Consider the following 19778-nt stretch of genomic DNA (forward strand, 5'->3'; position numbering starts at 1 on the left):
TTGAGCACTTAATCAGTTATAACGTTTGCAGATTTAGATTTAGAGTTTATCTTCATCAAAGATCAATCTGTTTTTGTTTGTTTATTTGTTTGTTTTTGTCGTATGGAATCGAAGCAGTGAGGCCTTTCTCCTCAACCCTGCGATCAACCCTGCCAACTCTAGATGTTCCGACGGGCCTCGAATGCAGCAGCGTTGGATCCTGGGCTGGACAGGAAACGACGGAGACGCGCAGCGTGTCTCCTCAGCAGCTCCGGGAGGGAGAAGAATGGGAAAGAGAAGAGCAGTGTGTGTTTTAAACGAGACAACGTGTGAAAACATGAGGCCGGGGGGCTGGTTTTAACTCTATTCCACTGAAAAAGACGCAATTCCACATTTCGTCTTTGGAGTTTTCCACCTTTTCCCCTTGAGGACAGGGATATTTGCTCCCTTTGAAGAACACAGGAGAGGAGAGGAGCCTCTTTGTGAATCCTTTTCACTGTAAGTGGATTTTCTTTTACTATTTAGACATGTTTTAATTCTTTCACTCACTCCTTTGTGTGATGTAGACGGAGCTATAATCAGACACAGAGTATGTTGCACATAAATTACTGTTAGTTTAATGTTATTATGCCAAACACAGCCCATCCTAAATGTTGTCCTCGGGAAAGGAAGAGAAGCAGATAAACTGCGTGTTTACCACACTTAATAATAACCACATAGTTATTTGTGAACATGTTTTCTGTTGGATAAAGAGTGTTTCGTGTGTCCGGCTGTTTGAATGGGGGGTTTGTGTGCCCCCTGTGCGGCCATTGAATAATCCCTTTCTTGGGGAGAAAGGGTGTGCAGCGTTTGGGCCGACTGGGAAAAGAGCCACTGCTTCTTCTTCTTTTTCTTTTTTTTTTAAATTATGGGAGTGACAATTGAACATGAGCTTATTTGTAAGACGCGTTTAACACTTGTGTTTCCAAGGCGTAGTCCTTGTGATTCGTTCGTGGGCGTCTGGATGTATTTTCAGCCTAATTTTCATCCTTTGCATCCAACTGAACAGGGGGGAGATGTGTAGTCTCCACCCTGTTCAGCGGGAGGAGGCTGTGGTAGCCTAATGGCCGATGGTTTTGTCGCGCTGATGTTTATATCTTACTGTTGAATTTATGAAACACCCTATTTTTACATTTTCTCTTCTAATAATCTGCAGTGATACCTGCCAGTGCGTGTTCGTGCGGCGGTGTCGCCTCAGTATTAGGAGGTGCTGCACTGCAGCTCATGAACACTGTTTTAATTCCCTTTGTTGGATGACGCCGCTGGCAGAGGACTGGTTAACATGCAGCCACTTTAACCAGTGGCTGTCCCCAGTTTGATGAGCCACCCACTTAGAAATGGGCTTAAACTTAATAACTGTGCGGTTTTTATTTGTCAGAAAGCCTCTTAGTGTAGGATGGGAGGAAAAAGTTAAAGTGCAAATTGGGAGGTTTTCAAATAATCACATGATGACTTCAACAAGCTAAGGTCCCCTCACTGGCCTTTGCTTCTGCTTTGCTTCAGTTCCAGACATTAACACTGAAAAGATAATGACCCTTCACTGGATATGAGGTTAAAGGTCATTTCTAGGGGAGTTGCATGCCATGCCACTGTCTGGTTGGCTACCATATAAGTTTTCACCCAGTAAACATTCCCTGTGTGTGTGTGCGTGCTAAGTTATTCACATTACCACGACCAGATAAGATGTTTTTTTTAACAGTATCTTTACAGCTCAGGGGTGAATGCAAACAAAAGTGGCCAGTGAGAAGCCACTTGGCCCGGCCTTTATTCCCCACAGTGGCATCATAATAGACCGTCTGTGTCCTTAAGGCACGCTTGATTTGCATCCACAAAGCTCTAGACGAGAAGCACATTATTCTGGGCATGGAGACAGTGCAGCAACAATGCAACCCATTTGCTTACAGTGCATTTAATGGGTTGAAAATAACTACTGGCCTTCTGGTTGCTCCCCCCCCCCCCGGCAGATGCCTTTAAGCTTGTTATGTTTCTTGCAAGAGGAAAATAGCAGGAGTTTGGAGTCAGATTTCACCTACTGTCTAGTCAGAGACGTAGAAAACAGAAAATGTGGGATGCCCAAAGCACATCTGGAAATCCCAGTCATATGTTGTTCTTGTTCCTCCGGGCATTGTTATACTGTGGCTCTGTTTCCTGTTCTGTGTCCCATTCTGAAAGTGTTTAAGAACTTAGTCATCAGCCCCGTTTTGTCAAATGGAGGGTTTGTAAATATTTGCTCTGCTTTTCAAGTTACACTTAACCTTTTGGGCTTCTTTTAGTCCTGGGACTGAACCAACACATTATTATCATTGCTACATCCAATAGTTGAGTTCAACAAGTGACTTTTTAATTCAGTGACATTACCGAAAACCAAATGTTCAGTATTCCCCTCAAAAATAACTTTTTTTCCTCTCAAAGGCACTTGTGCACACATGTAAACAACTTTAAAAATAGGCACGAGGACAAACATAATACATCACCTCATGTAATGGGATCATACAAGACGTTTACTCAGTGGGCTTTATTATCCTGAAGTCACTGCATTCGTCTCAGTAATAAAAAGCTCAGTCATGGATTAAATTTCCAGCCACAGAGGTAAAACATATGTTTGAACAGACGTGTCATTTCACTGCCCCTGTTTAAAAACACATGTAAGGAATTTTTCACTGTCAGCTTTTTTTGTCTTGAGGCTATTGAAAAGCAAACTCAGGGAAAGAGGGAATATATTTTAGAAGAAACATCAGCTTAAAATACATAAGCAGAAACATGGCTTTCTCATTCATCTACTCGTGTCTTCTTTTGCCAAGAGAGGGAATGAAGAAAAAGGCTTCTCCATCCCTCTGCTTCCTCTCATCCTTTTTTTTGTGTGTGCTTTATTTTCCTTGGGATGTAGTTGATTAGATGAGAAAAACAGTTGTCAAATAAATTTGGGGCTTGAGGAAGGATCCCCAGGGACTGTGTGGAAGAGAGCTTTGAATCTATTCTTGGTTTGTGGATGTGTGTTAGCATCTCCTGCCTGCTGGTCTGTCAGTCTGTCAGCACTCTACTGGCTCTGTCGTGCGAGTTGCAGGGGCCATGTCTGACCTCTGCTCATCTATCCACCAATGTCCCTGGGCGTAAGACATTCCTGCACAAAAGCTCCAAAGATGAGGCCGGTGAAGGTGGCTGGTGTAGGTTTACCCAGGTTGTGTTACAGCCAAGGGTGGAGGTGGGTAAAGGGAGGGCAAGGGGACGGGATGGTACTTCAAACGCAGTCTGCAACACACACTGATGGAGAGCCGGAGGGGACGGTGTAACCTGATATTCCAACACTGATAGGAAGTGCCGTGGCCTGGGTTGGGCAGTGGAGGATAAAGTGGAGCAGACCACCAGTTGCAGCAGAGCTCTGCTCCTTGATGCCAGACGAGATGCCACATTACGGGCCTGTTGTGGGTCTGCGAGAGAGAAAGTGGTTATGTGTCATTCCACCTGGGTGTGTCCCCCCTCTTGACACAGGCACGCGGTCCCAGCCTCTATGGGGCCTTGTTCTGGTAACATTTTGCTGACCTTTGGTGACAGCTGCCCCTGCCATTTGGAAACAAAGACAAATGGTTAACCCGCCTGCCTGCAGCCTGCAAAACCTCTACTGTTCTAGATAGTGAGTGTCTCTTCCTGTTGGCCTTTTCATAAATACATATCAGCGCCCTCTATGGCAGGAAATCAATTGTTTATGATGATTAATGTCTGTCCTTCAACAAGGACATTTATAAAGATAAGGTTTGCAAACTTAAAAACACACACTTCACTTTTACTCTCCTGGTTTTTCTGTCGCCCTTATTACTAATATACATATACCTAGTCAGCCATAATGACGTATGCAGTCATCAACTTGTACTGAACCAATGTAAGGTTATCTCAACCTCTACTGTCCACTTTCAACCATGATTGGATTAGGCAGAAGGAGGGCATGCTTTTTTCTTTTCAGAGCAACACATGATCTGGGTCCTGGTTGAGCAGGTGCACTCAGGCGCACACACACTACTATGGCAATGATCAACCTACACTTGGATCTCTTTGCCATGTTAGTTCTTATTTCCGTACCACTGGGTGAGCGCTCTCTCCTGCAGCATTCTGCTGTATCATGACTGCATACATTTTTAATATGGGTCAGTCCTGGTAAAATTTACATTCTTTAGGGAAAAGTTTGGTGTAGATACTTTTTTATTGCTGGACAGTTTTGGTGAATTTATGCTCGTACGATCAATGTTGTTGTCATTTGCTAGAAATAGCTAGGCTTACACCAAACTTTGCCTGTCTTCCTATATTTTTCCTGCTGTGCTATAATGCATGTCCAGGCTGTTGCATTGTTCATTCTTTAATTGTCCCTTTTGTTCTCTATCTCTTTGTACATGTTTAAGCAGATTATGCAGCTATTCATTTTGTGAATTTGACAGTGGCAGGTGGCTGTTTCTCACTGTTGGGCTGCTTGTGAGGACTACCCTCTCTTCCTCCCCCTCCTCCTACTGTATTACAGATTTTCTGTTTCATTTAATGTTGTTGTGGGTCTGTGCACATGACAAGACATTGGTGGGTGTCTTGTAAAAGTTTTGTGAAAGCTACTGCCTATATTGTCGCCTCCCCTCTCTCATGCAGTCATGCATAGAAGCATGATCACCTGTGACTGCCACAAGGCCTTGAGGCACCTATCTTTAAGTTAAGTTGGGTAATCACCCTGAAACTGATCTTAACATCCAAGGTTTGAAGGGAAATCTCATCCCAGTGGGAATTCTTAAGTAGAGTTCCAGCAGCCACATCAGATAGCTGTGAGGAGGGTGCAGAGGGCGGAGCGGAGGAGTTGATTTATGGAGCTGGCGTTGTGTTTCATTCTTATGCCCAGTATAGCAGTCGTGAAACAGATTGATTGATGGGACAAACTGCCTGTGTGGATGGACAGCCTGTAGAATCGGTCTTTAACATGGATAGAGCACTAAGTACTTAAGGCATGCAGGAGTACTTCAGAGACTAGTTTTAAGCACGCAGAAAGTGCTAACTCATGGAAACATGATTGTTCTGTCTGCCAGTATAGAAAATATAGTGAGAATATGGATTTATTTCCTGATCTTGGTATTACTTTCACACGAGTTATTTTTGCGTTCTTACTTGAATTGAATCAAATACTGCAGCACATCATGGCCATGGTTGCTGTCCAGTCTGGGATGAGCGTCAGCACCATCCCCTTCCTATGTCCTTGCTGCTTCCTGCTCAGCTGTGTCTCATGGAACCATAACAGCACTGTGCATGCCTTGTGTGCTCATGTGTGTGCAGGGTTGAAAGTGTTTGTTTGCGTTCTTGCAGTCTCTGGTAGCACTTACAGTCCAACATAGATGGGATTTAAGGGAGACACGCACATAAACAAATGAAACTGTAAAGCTTTCCCTCACCCCCACTCACTGTTTAGATGAGTTTATGCTTCTACAGTTGCTTTAAAAGCACTGACCGCTTGGTTACATTCAAATCCACTGAGGATTGAGTTTTATAAACCACTTGGAATACACTAACAATAGCAGCGTTAAGGGACTGTCAGATAAAGTGAAGAATGTGATTGCAGTGATTACAGTGCTCTTTCCTGATGTGTCTTTTGGGAGGTTAGCATCATATTGTGTTAGGGATGTCATGTTTGTGTTTGTGGTTACAAAAGCAGTGGCATATGTGTGAATCATTGGAACAAACAAATGTCTTACCACGCATAGAAAATAGATTCCAGACCTGAGTTTGCACTGGATTTATCTTATCCTCTTAAGTTGTCGCTCCAAAAGGGATTGTGCTACACTACATGCATATACTGAAGGTAGAAACAGATTCACCCCTACATTATTTAAATGTTCCAACTGTTTGAAATGTTTTATGTTCAGTTCAAGCCCCAAACTAGCAGTACACAAAAAAAAACTAGGCCTGGAAAGTCTTGTTTTGTCATTAAATATGCACTGTAGCCTACTTTCCCCCCGCACTCAGATCTTTAACTGGGCTCTCACCCGTAATCATGAAAGTTACCCCAGCTCATGTCTATTAGAGAGCAGCTACACTATCCAGGCGCTACTTAAGCGTGCGGTGAAACCTCAAGTTGGAAAGCAGCCTGCCCTTGTCATATTGCCCAAGCCAAGAGTCACAAGGTTCACTACACTACACTAGTGACTTTACAGCTGAGCTGCCAAGAAGACTGAGGGAATTGGAAGAACACCTGTGAGGAACAGGGTAAGAATGTGAAATGGTGAGAGGAGAGAAGTGTCAGACGGAGAAACGTTTATGAGAACCAATAAAATATTCCTAAGTGCAGCTGATGTCATGAGAAATACGATGGCCTGGAAACACTGCCATCATTCTTAGATGTCCTTGTGTCCTCCGCCAGTGTGTGGAAGTCAAACTTCACAACACTTGGCTTCAAGCTAGTGCTCTACATTCACTGTACAGACTGGTGTTGGCAGGCTTCAGGGTTCATGTAGGACACCGCAGGAATGTAGACTTCCAATTCGTAGACTGCAGTGACCTACAATGGCTAGAGAACCCGAGTGAAAACATCCGTGCCTGCCATAGTAAAAGTGGATTGACACATTTTTGTGAGAGAATCCCTTGACAGTCACTCAAACCTGCAGGCTTAATCTCACAAAATAGCGCAGTGTGCACGTGTGCACTTTTGTAGCTGCCTCTTGCCAAATCTCTAATACCCTGGCAGCTCTCTGAGTGAGCCCAAGCCTCTATTGAATGGGTTAAGTTAGTGGCTGAGTAGCTTTCTAATCTCTCTCTGCTCCACTGATCTTCACTCTCTAGTGATTCCTGATTATTTCAGCCCACGTGCCACACAGACAGCTCAGCGAGTGATTTGAGATCTGCTGGAGTTTGGCACTGTGACCAACTTTGAGGCTACGGGAGACTGCTCACTAGCGTATTTGCGGTCACTCAGCTTGACCCCTATCCCCTCACTGCTGTTTGTGATGCCCATGGAGAGATTAACGTAACGAAACAGTGTGAATGAGAAGTGAGTGAGATCTCTCTCCATAAGCTGATCAGCCCCAACCAAGCTGTGCTAATGATGAGGTCTGAGAGCTGAACACACTGATTTCTTGTGCAGTTAAATGAAATCAGCGCGCAAATGCGCCTAGCAGAGGATTATTTTGATCCAAAACAAGAACGGCTCCAAATGTAGGCTAACACGAGAGGCATTTGATCATGTAACTCTGTATGTGTGTGTTACACTACCCATAAACTCCACCAGCAGTTAGTGGGACCTCCACCAGATCCCACTGGCCATCGTGGGAACATTCCTGACGCAGCGTTATTCCATAATTCCCACCATGTGTGGTTTTTCCAGAGCTGAGTGCTGGCTGCACGGAGCGTGGAGAATCCTACCGAGGAGAAGAGATCAGCTCCCTGTAATCAGAGCCAGACTTTTTCTGTGTGTGAGTGGAAACAGCAGAAATAGTCTATAAATGATGGTGGAAGGTCTGTTCAATAACACCATCAAGACAGGTTTACGCTCACACAGAGAGCAGGTTGTGTGTTTATTCTCAGCAAAGAGACACACTCTTCATATTTATGGTTCGTCATGTGGTCTTTGATGTCTGTATACCGACTCAAATAAAGTGCCCACATGATTAGTTGTGTTAATATTAGTCATGGACGAGTCACTTAAAGCAAAATCCAGTTATTTCAAAAGAACAAAGACCACCATGTTGGTGTCCAATATTGAATTTCAAAAGGAAAATAATAATTTAAATAATTACATAGGTCTGTGTTTAACATATTTCTGCACAATGATGGCATGTGCATCCTAAAAGCAAAGCAGTGTCTAGACTTTACATTTGGCAACTTTTGAAGTGATTTTGACTGGACCTACTCAGGAAGTCCACTATGCACTGAGCTGCACTTGACTTGGTATAAAAGCAAAACTAATGCACCTTCCCAGAAAGGATCAGCTCTGTAGAGAGCCATCAATCAGCTGACTGATGGTTTGCCTCAGTGCCCTTACAAGAACACTGGGTCACAGCCAAGACCTTACATTGTTGTGGAACCAGATTAAGATGCTGTTGGGCGTTTCTGATCAATACATCTCCCTGGGTCCAGCTGTTGTCATACAGATCAGTGCTGATTTAGTATAACAGAATATCACACCGAATGCCTTTTGATGGTTTATCTGCTTTTGCAACACTTAACATTTTCTGCTGCTATCTCATTACACAAACATCTCTATGATATGGTGTTTGTATTACTTTTTGCAGGTAAAATTAAGAGCAGACTTCTGTCTCCATTTATAGGTTAACAGATGTTATTGTGATGTCAAACTGTGAGGGAGTTGTATGATCTGACGACATTACAGAAAACCTCAGGGATGATGAATCTGAAGCTACATGGTAATTTAGCTTGTTTGTAGTGTTTCTGTGTCAGGTTGTGTTATACTGTTACTTCTTCCTGTTATTTTGTCCAAATAGTTTAGTCTTAACTGTGACGAATGTCTAAATGACAGGGTTTAATCAAATGTAATTAAAACTTTTCCACAGTGGTTTCCTAAAATGAGGTCAGCAAACTTTGTGATATATAACAGGGCAGCTATGTCGACAGTCTTAAATTTGAGGAGAAATTCAGATTTTTTTCAACCAAGGTGTTATTGTCATAATTGCCATGTGCAAACCTCTTAATGCTTTCCAAGTAAACATGTATTTAAGTCCAAATAATAGTAAACACAGGAAGTAGTTTCCAGGGATGGCTAGAAGGTTGAAAAATGTAATAAATTTATAACAAAAGCTAAAGAAGAAACTTTTATTAATAACTATTTGTTCTAATCTAACCCAGCCTTTCCAGTCAGCCTGACGGTCTCTTAACAGGTCAGTTGATTAGTTACAACTTGAAGCTCACGCTTTTCTTTTTACAATGAAATCAGAACAAGTAGAGAAAAATAATTATTTTGTGGTATGGAAATATGATAAATTCTTATAAAACAGGAAGATGAAGGATTACAGTAGAGTTGTGCCAAAAGTAGAGTCCTCGTGAATGAATAACATAATTGAAGATCAGTATGATTGGGATAGTCCCCCTCTCTTTGAACAGGTCCAACACAAACGCCTAAGGGGCACAATGTACACTGATCCATCTGTTTAATGTGGCGCGTCATCCTGAGCAACAAAGACCCTGTGTAGTGGCTTGTGTGTCGTTTCTTTCATGTCTGTTTGGAGCTAGTCTGTTATGTGGTCATGTAAAGCCCATATTATAGTATTGGGTCTTTGACAGACAGTACCAACATGCACATGTACACACACATCATGCACTTAGCCCTGCCTCATGCCTGCTTACTGATTTGCTTTGCTTCCCCTGTCACAATTCTGTCTTTCTTTTCCTGCTGTGACATCATCACCACGTCTGCTTTTTCACTGCTTTGCCCTCTTTCCCACTTCCAGTCCCAACAGGAAATGAGCTGCCCCAAAGATTTGCTGTTAATAGGGGGAAATGTGGATAGACAAGGACACACCTGTGTCCACTACAGATGCCACTGTGTTTCTCCTTCTTCAGTTGTTGAAGTGGGGCACCAATGTAGGCCACATAAAAGTCTTTTGAAAATAACCGGCAGCGATACACAGAGCATTTCTTACTTTCTGAGTGTGTTTGTAGTGTTGCATGAGCAGGTATTCTCCTCATGTGAGTTGTGTGGCAATACCGTTCTACATGAAAACTCTGATATCTGAAAAATGTATATTAGAATATATAAGTAAATAATGCCAGTGTTGACTAGCAGCACTACTATTTTGACAATTATTTCTTATATTTACCTGATTAGACTATCTGTGTAAAGTGTAAATAAAAATGTAAAGATCCAGGATAGTAATTGTCAGAAGTGAAAAATTGGGTTGTTTTTTAAAAGGATATCTGCTCATTTACAATTTGCAAATGTATGCACAAATACAAGTTAAACATTGCCAAGCAAATAAATAAAAAAGACTACATAAACACAATCCAGAAACACCCCCACCTTCTCTCACCCTGAGCTCATTTAAGATGGACTCGGCCAAAGTGGAAAAACTGTGATGTTGTCTGAGCAGTCAAAATTTAAAAATGTGTTTGGAAATCATTGATGCCACATTCTTCAGGGTAAAGAGGAGAGATATCACATGACTTGTTTTCAGTATTTCAGTAGTAGAGTTCAAAAGTCAACGTCTGTAAATACAGCAAATTCTGAATGAAATATACAGGTTTTAGCTCCACATAATGTTTTCATCCAGATTATATCTTTTTCAGCAAAGCCTAACTTCTTTCAGCAAGACATTGCTAAACCACATTCTGTACGTGTTACAACAGCATTGCTCCATAGAAAGAGAGTCCACATGCTGAGCTGGCCTGTCTGCAGTCCAGAACAGTCACCCACTGAAAACCTTTAGTGCATTTTGAAGCATAAAATATGATGAAGGCAACACCAAACTATATAACACAAGAGGAGGAGAACCTGATATGTAAATGTCCCTCCCTGGTTTTATCATAGGCTTTGTATTATCATGTATAAACAACCATTGTCTTATGATCATAAGTTGCTCATGTGTGTCCGTGCATGTGCTGCAGCCCTGCCTTTGTTTTCAGCGTTGGAGCAGCTGCTTGTCGGCCCTGGTGCTGTTGTGACTGGAGCAACTGTGTTTCCCTGCAGCTGCACAGACCCATGTGTCACCGGCACACCTGTTCTGTGGCCTTGTGTTGACTGAGTGATATCACACGTTAACTGTGAGCAAATTATACCAGAGAGGTGGTGGTGGTGGTGGTGGGGGCTGGGATGACCTGTAATCTGAGCAGGCAATTGTGTGTTTTAGACTCACACAAACGCATGACGTGCATGTGTGCAAACACACACAAACTCCTGCTGTTTCTGACACTACTGTCTGCCCGTTACTGTGAAAACACACACGCTTTTTTGCAAGGAGAAGGGCCACATGCTGTGGCTGAGCAACAGTTGGTGTGTAGAAAAATGAAGGAACAGCTGGGGTCAGCAGGAATAACTCTAGACTAGTTAGCCACAACATCAGCTGCCTACTTCATTCTCTCATATACACAAACACACAAGATAAAACACACCACAGCTAATTGATAGTGTTGATATTTCATGTCTAGCTCAGCATGGTAAAGCCTGACATGTCTGAATAATATTTTATTGCCAGGCTATGGTTCAGCATCCAGGTTGTTCTAGCTGAATAAGGTTAGGCTAGTCTGAGTCAGCACTGAGGTGGATGAGAGGATGATTCGCTGAAATGTTTAATGCTGGTCAGCAATGTTGAGACCACTGAGTCACAGTTGATGCACAAGTAAGAGTTTTGACAAGGTTGGAGTTTCTACTCTGACTCATGTTGGGAAATGATTAGCCTGTGGGGGTAGCCATGCTTATTAAGTTGCGTGTGTGTGGCTCTGAAAGGCTTTGTAGTGAAATGTAGTGAAAGGTCTCTGCAGCTGAAATGTCACATTGTTAATCTCGCAGTAATGATGAAGAGAGTTTATAATAAAGGCCGAACTGTGCCTGATTGCTTTCAGAGCTTTGTGAAGTGTCTTCCTGGCTCTGCGTGTCATTATGTCTGTGCTTAGTTAAGTCTCTCACTCAAGCACTCTCCATAGTTAATCCCCTGCATTCTTCTGACAGTAAAATCACTCTGCTCTTTGCCAGCTGCTGACTTCCAAGTCTTTCAGTTCTCCTGCAGTTCAGTGGGAGCAAATGCAATCGATCCGAACGTTTAGTCTTGGATAAGGTGACTAAAGCGGAGATTTGTTTAGCTGCTATAGTCGCAGAAATAGACACTAAATCACATCTCATAGCTTTTCTTGTTCTTTTTTTACTTTCCAGGGGATAAAAGCCCAGTCACAGAGTGGCTGTGGTGGTTTCGCCTGACCTTTAACCTGAGGAGGAAGGAAAGAAAGCCACTTCAGAGGTAAGAGTTCCTGTAAGCCAGAGTGAGTAAATGGTGCATTTGCTGCTTTCTTTGTGGGTAATTCTGAGCATAGGAAGAAAAAGAAACAGACGTTGCTGCCAGTAAACCTTGTAAAAATCAGGCTTCTTTACACAAATGCCACACATTATTTTAACACAAGTTGCTACTATAGCGAGCTAACTGGAGACGTTATATACTCAAATGCTGGTTTTATGTTAGAGTCTCTGACAAGCGTGAGCTCAAAACAGATATCACTTGTCACATCTGTTTTTTCTTTACTTAGCTAAGTGGAATCTCCAGTTGACAGTGCAGATCCATGTGTTTGTTGTTTGTTGCTGTAAAAAGAGGTACATCCAGAGTTGGTGGAGAGTAGAGAAGGAGACCGCACCCACCCCCCTACGCCCTCACCAAAGCCTCAGACAGGCGGCCTTGTAAATCAAAGCAAAATGAAAGGGGAGTCAAACCTCAGAGCGTCTTATCAGGGGAGAGTCGTCTTTGCCGAAGGAGATAATTCCTGACTAAAGTGGAACCATGTGACGGCAGCAATGGCTGTGGTTTATAGGAAAAAGATGCTGCTTTATTCTTTCACTGTCACAGGCTTAAAGTTTCCACTAAGATCTATACAAGAAATGTTCCAAGTTATAGGAAATGTCCAACATGACTACACTGTCTTTGTGTACCATATTGAGAGCCCTTTTCTCATTTGTACCTAGACATAAGTTTTGTGTTTGTAGCGAGGAATCTAGTCAGTGTTTTTATTTACATTTAAAAAAAAATTAGTTTGCCGCTTGTCAAATACAGGTTTGAACCAGATATTCTAAAAGGACAAATGCTCTTATGTGGAGGAAACTGTGATTGGACAAAGGACCCGACTCATGTTGGATTATTTTCATTCTGGAAACCAGGACCATAGCAGTGACTGTGAGCCTGAGGCTGAGAGGAGGAAGGCTGCTCCCCTGGATTAGACTGTTCCAGGAAGTAGTATGTGTCAGAGAGGTTTATATCTGTGTGCTTGGCAGGTGATTCTGTGCATGTATGTGTGTGTCAGTGTCATGTGTTGTCTTGAAGAGATGCTCACTGACTCTGACACTCTGCTGTCAATATGATTCAACGTGAACACCACACACACAGACCCATGGTAACCGTTTTATCATACATCGAGGATTCTTAAAACGGACGCTCACCACAGTCCTTGACATGATCACCTCCTGTTGTTGCTGAACATATGCAAGTTGAAAGAAAACTACACACAGTGTGTGTGTGTGTGTGTCTGTGTGTGTACATTCCACATTTGAAAGTATAGCAATATTAGCGCATCAGGAATGCTGGAGGTGTTGTGGCAGGAGACAGACCAGCACTGTGTTTCTGTCTGAGATGCACAACTACACACTTGGACATTTGTTCTGAATTTAGATAACAAGAGGTTTTTCAGCAGTAGCCAATCAGTCACCGGCTGCATGCAAGGGGGTGCAGTATGTTACACCTACTGTGCTTTGTATTTCCTAACAGGGGGCAGATATAAACCAAAAAACAAAAGGATGATAAAAAAATCTGTTGGCATCACAATCATTGTAGGTTAGAACAAAGGTTCATTCATATTAGATAGTTATACAAGCTGAACACTATGTAATATTTACATACATACATTTTCACAACAGGCTACTACGGTGTCCTACATACAACCACAACCCATTCACCTACGTTCCAGCTATTTGTAATGTTAAGGAGCTTTACATTTATACCTGAGTCAGCACATAAAGGTGCCTGTATTTTCAAGCAGCAGACTGTACAAAAAGAAAACATCAAAAATGAAAATTAGCTTCACAGTATTGTAGCTTCTCTTTTTTTTTTTTAAACTTAGTTTTACCAGAGCAGAGGGTCTTGAATCTTTTTAAGCTGTGGTTGTTTTTGATGTCTGGTTAGATCTTCTCAGCAGTCAGCCTCAGTTGAATGCTGCTGCAGTGCTGCATCATATTTAAAAGTGTGTGTGTATCTGTGGATGTGTCTGACCCTGCTGCAGTGGCCCACCTGAGCCCCTCTGTGTGTGTGTGTGTGTCGGTGTGTGTGTGTGTAACCAGATCTCCTGAGGGCAGGGACAAGACTATTGATTTCACATTTGGACTGCTACCCTGAAGGGAAGCTGACACATCCTCACTTTGTTTGTGTGAAAGGAAAAAGAGAGTGAGAGAGAGAATGGGTGACAGCCAGTAAAAAGAGCGACATATATACTGTATATAGAAATACAAGACTTACAACACTTACACACACGTGTGCTGCTTGATTTCAGGTCAGCCATTTTACCCAGACAGACTACGTCTCCTTTGTTCTTGTATTAGCATGACATGCATTTTATGAATACTGGGAAATCCAGACAAGTGTCAGCTTAATGCTCTGTGGTCATAAGAACAACCAGATGGTCACCCTGCAGGCTGGGATGTGGACTTACCACTTCAATATGTTATTTATTACTGAGGATCTAAGCCAAACTCATATTGCAGCCTCTGCAATAGCTCCATGTCGATCTGTGTTGCACGTGAGTATGGAGATGTGCATGTGTGTTGCTGTGACAGAATAAATGCAGGGCAGCTGAAGTTTGGCTCGCTCTGATGTTGGTGAGCTGCTGAGTCCTCACACCTTCCACCCACCAGTGTGACGATGCATTTTCACACTCTCTCTGTTCCCTCGTCTCAGTTACAACTGCTCTTCCTCTCTCTTTTTCCTCCCCTGACTCCCCCTCCATCTGTCTGCCTCTGACATCCTCCCCATCTTTCCCCTCTCTCTGTCCCTCATTTCTTTCTCTGTCCCTCCTTCCTAATTGGCTGTGTTAGCCAGAGTGACTCGCTGTGTCAGGTTGCGCTTGAGTGAACTCGTATGTGTTTGTGGATCCTCTGCTTGCAGGCTGTTAGTTGTGCTTGAATAATGACACTGGAGCTGTTGTTTTAGCCATCAGGCCGTCCCCTTTATTCACAACCTAATAGCCGGCTCCCTGCCTCTATTATTGTACCTATCCATCATTCTCTCCATCACTCCCCTGCTTAATCGCTGACTTGTTACCCATCTCATCTCTCTTCCCTATCAGTCCTTGTCCTTGATGCTCTCTCCCTACTTTAAAGTGACGTGTGTCAAGTTTTATTTGTTTTTAGTTTTGATTTCTGTAGAACAGAACACAGCGCATTTACATTTAATCTACCTTAAAATATGATGCTGCCTGTAAAATATTGGAAAATACTTTTCGTACTTGCATTAACACATGGTCATGATTTAGTAGTCTGCAGAACCCAGTGTACCATAAACAAGATGTGGCTTTTATTTTGAGGGAGCACAGGATTTTTGATGTATCCTCATAGCTGTAAACAACTTTCCACTGCTTTTTTTTTATATATACATCTATTTAAATGTGAATGTTTTTGTCAACACTTCACACTTTCCACTAGAATGTACTAAGTGCAAAGAAAACAAAACAACATATGCCAGCCCCCTTTTTGAGAAAAGTACATACATGTAAATCAGACAGTTGTGCAGTGGAGCTTATAGCTACCACCTGTGCAGTGTTGTTTACATTTAGTTTTATTTTAGTGTGTTAAAAAACTCATTAACTCCTAAGTAGAAAGGATAAGGGGAAAGTGCAGCAACTATCAGAGGGCATAATGAAAACGTATAATATATATCAGCTTTAAGAATGACGGCAGGTAGAGCTTTGCTTTGCTAAAGCGCACATGAACAGAATGTATGTAGTTGTTTGAGCTTATCCTGAATTTAAACCTGTGGTCATTTCGCCTCTGTGACGAGCTTTACCCTAAACCTTTGAGGCTGCACCCACGCTACATGTGTCATTCACAGACGAGACACACACACAGAGAATATTGTGTCATTTTTACCGTCACACACCAGTGGCCAAGACAGGTCAGTTGAGGTTGATGAGTCCACACCCAGTTGGACTTTGGACAGTAGCCGACTAGCCGCTCCCAAGTTCAAAGAGTTCTTTTACTGGCACTGGTAGCTGCAGCTCTTTGCCAGTTTCCACTTTTAACTTACATGTGTCTGTGTGACGGTGACATAAACTCCTCTGCTGCTGTAACTGCACATGAAGGGAGTCAACGAGGAAAGGCGGCAAGGGAAGAAAGGAGGGATGGGAGCGGAAATGAGCAAACAGCAATAGGCTGCGCTGAAAACATGAGCCCGTAAATAACCATTATTACACCCTCGCAGATTTACAATGAGATTGTATCTGTTTTATGTCTCAGAACCAGTGAAACCGAGCGTTTGAGAGCTACAATAAAGGCTTTGTTAATTCCTGACAGACATCGCCTTGTCGAGCCACACATGAAGTGTATATTGGTTTTAAACAGCCCCAGTATGGCACAGGATGTCATTATGATATCCTGGCGCTTCGTATGTCACTGTGTGTTTTATAGCTTCAGTTGCCAGGCCGTGCAGCCTATGATGACAATTACACACACGTATGTGTAAGAGGTGATTCATAGTCTGTCAGGCTAGAAGCACAGCTCACAGCAGATGATGGGTTGAAGAAAGAGAGGGAAGGGAGGAGTGAACAGGTTAATTTATGTTTTTTAAGTACTTGAAAGCGGAACAGAGTCATAGGCTGTATGTCTCATAAATGGAACCACCCATGCCATTAACATAAGCGTTATTTTATTTTAAATTTAAGGGTGGCTGAAAGTCAGCCCAAGATGACCATATATTTTAATGCTATCTTAACATGATAAAAAAAAGTTATTCAATCATTTCAATTGAAGCTTAGGTTTCACATGAGCTGCAGCTTTAGGAATAACTTGGTTTAATAGGTGCTGGATATTAACAAGGAAGTTGGTCACCAGTGACTTCACATGCAAATATTTGTTTTGACACAGCAGTACATGGACATGAAGCAGCTTTGCTATTAAAATATATCATAAACATATCAAAGGAGATTTCTTCACTCCCAAATGTGATTCAAATTGAAAAGAGTCCTTCACACATGAACAATCACCCTGCTTCCTCTCAAAACTACACACGTATACCTTTATACCTTTTTTTAATCACTCTTTCTCATCAGACACAATTTCCCAAGTGGGGGAGGGGGGCAGAGAAACATTGTTGGCCCATTACTATTCCCAGGCCTGCTGAATGACTTTATTTGGGCCTATTCTTGCCATGTACTGTATGTTAATTCTTGTGTGTCCGTCTGACCCCCGGAGACTTCCCACTCTCTGTTTGCAGTAAAGCACCACAGCACTACATTCATGCTCATAAGAGTTCACTGAGTTTCTATAATTGCTGTTTTCTAGCCCCGTGCCCAGTAATTTCTGCTCTCGTTCTTCTCAATTTTGGCTCTTTTTAGTGCGATCACATGACATGTAGAGAGTATTTTTAGGAGAGAGGTGTCAGACATTTCCATTAAGTTATTTTTATAAAGATAATTTGAGAGAAAAACAACATAGATGTAAGGACAAGCTGAATATGGAGTTTTGTGTGTGTGTGTGTGTAATTTACCTTTTTAAGGGCTAGTGCCTGGTTACATTAACCTCCTCGGTCCACATTGCAACACTAACGCACACACACACACACTATGTCTAGGTGGAGTATTCAGTCCAAAAATAGTCTATTTAGTAATGCTTAATGGAAACATCCACTCAGTCATCGCGGCAGGAGTATCTGGCCATGATAATGTTTACACAGCTAAGGTCATATTCCCCATTCCAGCCCTCCTATTTCCTGTGTGATTGAAATATGAAAGGGTTTAATTGTAACTCAAACGTTAGGAGCAATTCAACATTTGAATGTCAGCTGGGAACAGGTGGTGCTCACACTGCCAGTGAAAAGCTGTTTTCCTTTCTCTTGTGTATGGATTCAATTGGCTGTTTTGTTTGCTCTCGCAGAAAGCAATTAAACTTAGTGGAATAAACAGGCTTTAAGCATGCATATTCAGCAGTATGGACAAATTCAACCTGTAAATGTGGGTATTCCAAGTCTAATAATTTGTGGATTGCACAAAAAAGAAAATGACTCTTTTTTATAGCAGTTTTACATATATCTAAACCTATTTTAGCTGAATCTTTCTCATCCAGAAGAGATTCATGATACCTGCCACAACATGAGCATTTTATCGTTAATATTTCCCAAAATAATGTAATTAGCAAGTGTATTGTAGTCTTATATAAACTTCCATAAGTTTGTAAAAGGTGATACAGTCAGAATTACTATAGACGAGTTTCTCAGAACCTAAGTACTGCTCTTCTAGCTACAAGTGGAATAAAAATTGTCCATCTCATATGAGGTTCAGTGTGACCCAAATGAACAATCGGTCTCTGTCCTATCATGCAAACTGAATTAAGAAGGAGTCAGCCGTGGAGACCTAATCTAACCTATGATGTCATATTGCACTTTCCCTCTCTCTGTGTCACGCCCAAAAGATTGTTTGACTTTCTTTCTCACTGGCAAATGTTTGATCTTCACCCTTTCTTTTTAATTTCTGTCTAAAGAAAGAAGGGAAGTTAGAGGCCTCCCTCACTTGGCCCTAGTCTTTGGAGAGTTGTATAATCTCCTCATGTTCTCATGGGTTTTATTTAGGTGCTCGAGTTTCCTCCAAGCCAGAAGATATGTGGGTCGAGGTCATGCTTAGCCTTGACCCTTGACCTAGACACTAGCTCATCCAACTGGAGTTCATCCTAAATATTTAGGCGAGATCAAATGCATCATGAGGATTTATGTAATGTAACTTAACCTGATGTGTCTCTGCAACTAACCCAGAGGCTCATCTGCAGTTTGGCACGACTACATTTGTTTGGTGTGAAAATAGGCCTGAGGCAGCATCAGTCATTTGATGTGGATTTACTTTTTATAACTCATTGTAAACACTGCAGGTTTTAGGCCTGATTATATATAAACCTACTGGTTCGAAACCCATAGCCTAAGTTATATCAATATTCAGTTTGATAGGAAGTATAGTGTCCGGGTTTTTAAGGAGTAGAAACTAAGGGGAAAGTATTCCAGACACTAGTCTGGAATACTAGTCTCTAGTCTCTCTGTATACTGACTTATCATCTAGTCTTCATCCTGTTCCCTTTTCCAATCCTCTTGACACACTCTGATATGAGTGAGTATTTAATCTAAAGATAGGCATATCCTCCCTCTCCTCCGCCAACGGCTCCTCCACCTCGTCATCCTCCTCATCGTCGGATGCTCATCCTGCTTTTCTGGATTCAGATACAGTTTCAACAGAACACACTTTTCATCTTCCTTTCCCTTCACATCTTCCTTCACCAGCACTGCAGCAGCATCAGCGGCTACTGAAAGTGTTTACGTGGTCCAAAAAAACAGCAGAGGGAGACTCCTTTGGGAAGAGCTTTGACCCATGACCTTTCACCCTGGAAATTCAAAGCTAACCAGCAGTCACAGGAGACAGATGAGTGCTGGTCATGCTCAGACAAGAGAGAGAGAGATGGTGCAGTATCAGGAGGGAACAAGGCAAAGCTGGTGTTTGGTTTGCAGTGAGGCCTATAGGGGTACATTCTCACACACACATACACACACACACACACACACACACACACACACACACACACACACAAACGCAAAAAGAACCTTGTCCTATTCCTGTCTCCCAGGTCATACTCCATAAGCTTAAAAGCAGGGCCTCAGGTGGTAATTCACTTAAACCTGCAGCAGCATCTGCTTTGGGTTCATGATTCCATTAAAATGACAGCAGCAAGGCTTTATTCAAAGTGCTGTTTGTTTTTGTGTGTGTGTGTGTGTGTGCATCATTTTTGGTCCTTTTCTGATTATGTCCTGTGTGGATTTGTAGTTTGTGCTGTTCTGTTGTGCAGCTGCAAATAAGTAAAC

General features: G+C 42.3%; 1 protein-coding gene across 2 annotated transcripts in view; it reads left to right on the forward strand.

Annotated features, from left to right (window-relative positions):
* Positions 1-231: 231 nt before the first annotated feature.
* Positions 232-19778, forward strand: part of raph1b (Ras association (RalGDS/AF-6) and pleckstrin homology domains 1b) — a 38437-nt gene continuing 18890 nt past the window's right edge. For both annotated transcript variants that reach the window (XM_033326377.1, XM_026362053.1), the window contains exons 1-2: positions 232-477; positions 11852-11936. The gene's annotated coding sequence lies outside the window, so the exon portion shown is untranslated. The remainder of the gene's footprint in view (positions 478-11851; positions 11937-19778) is intronic.

Source organism: Anabas testudineus, chromosome 2 (assembly GCF_900324465.2).
Source record: "Anabas testudineus chromosome 2, fAnaTes1.2, whole genome shotgun sequence".
Lineage (NCBI taxonomy): Eukaryota > Metazoa > Chordata > Actinopteri > Anabantiformes > Anabantidae > Anabas > Anabas testudineus.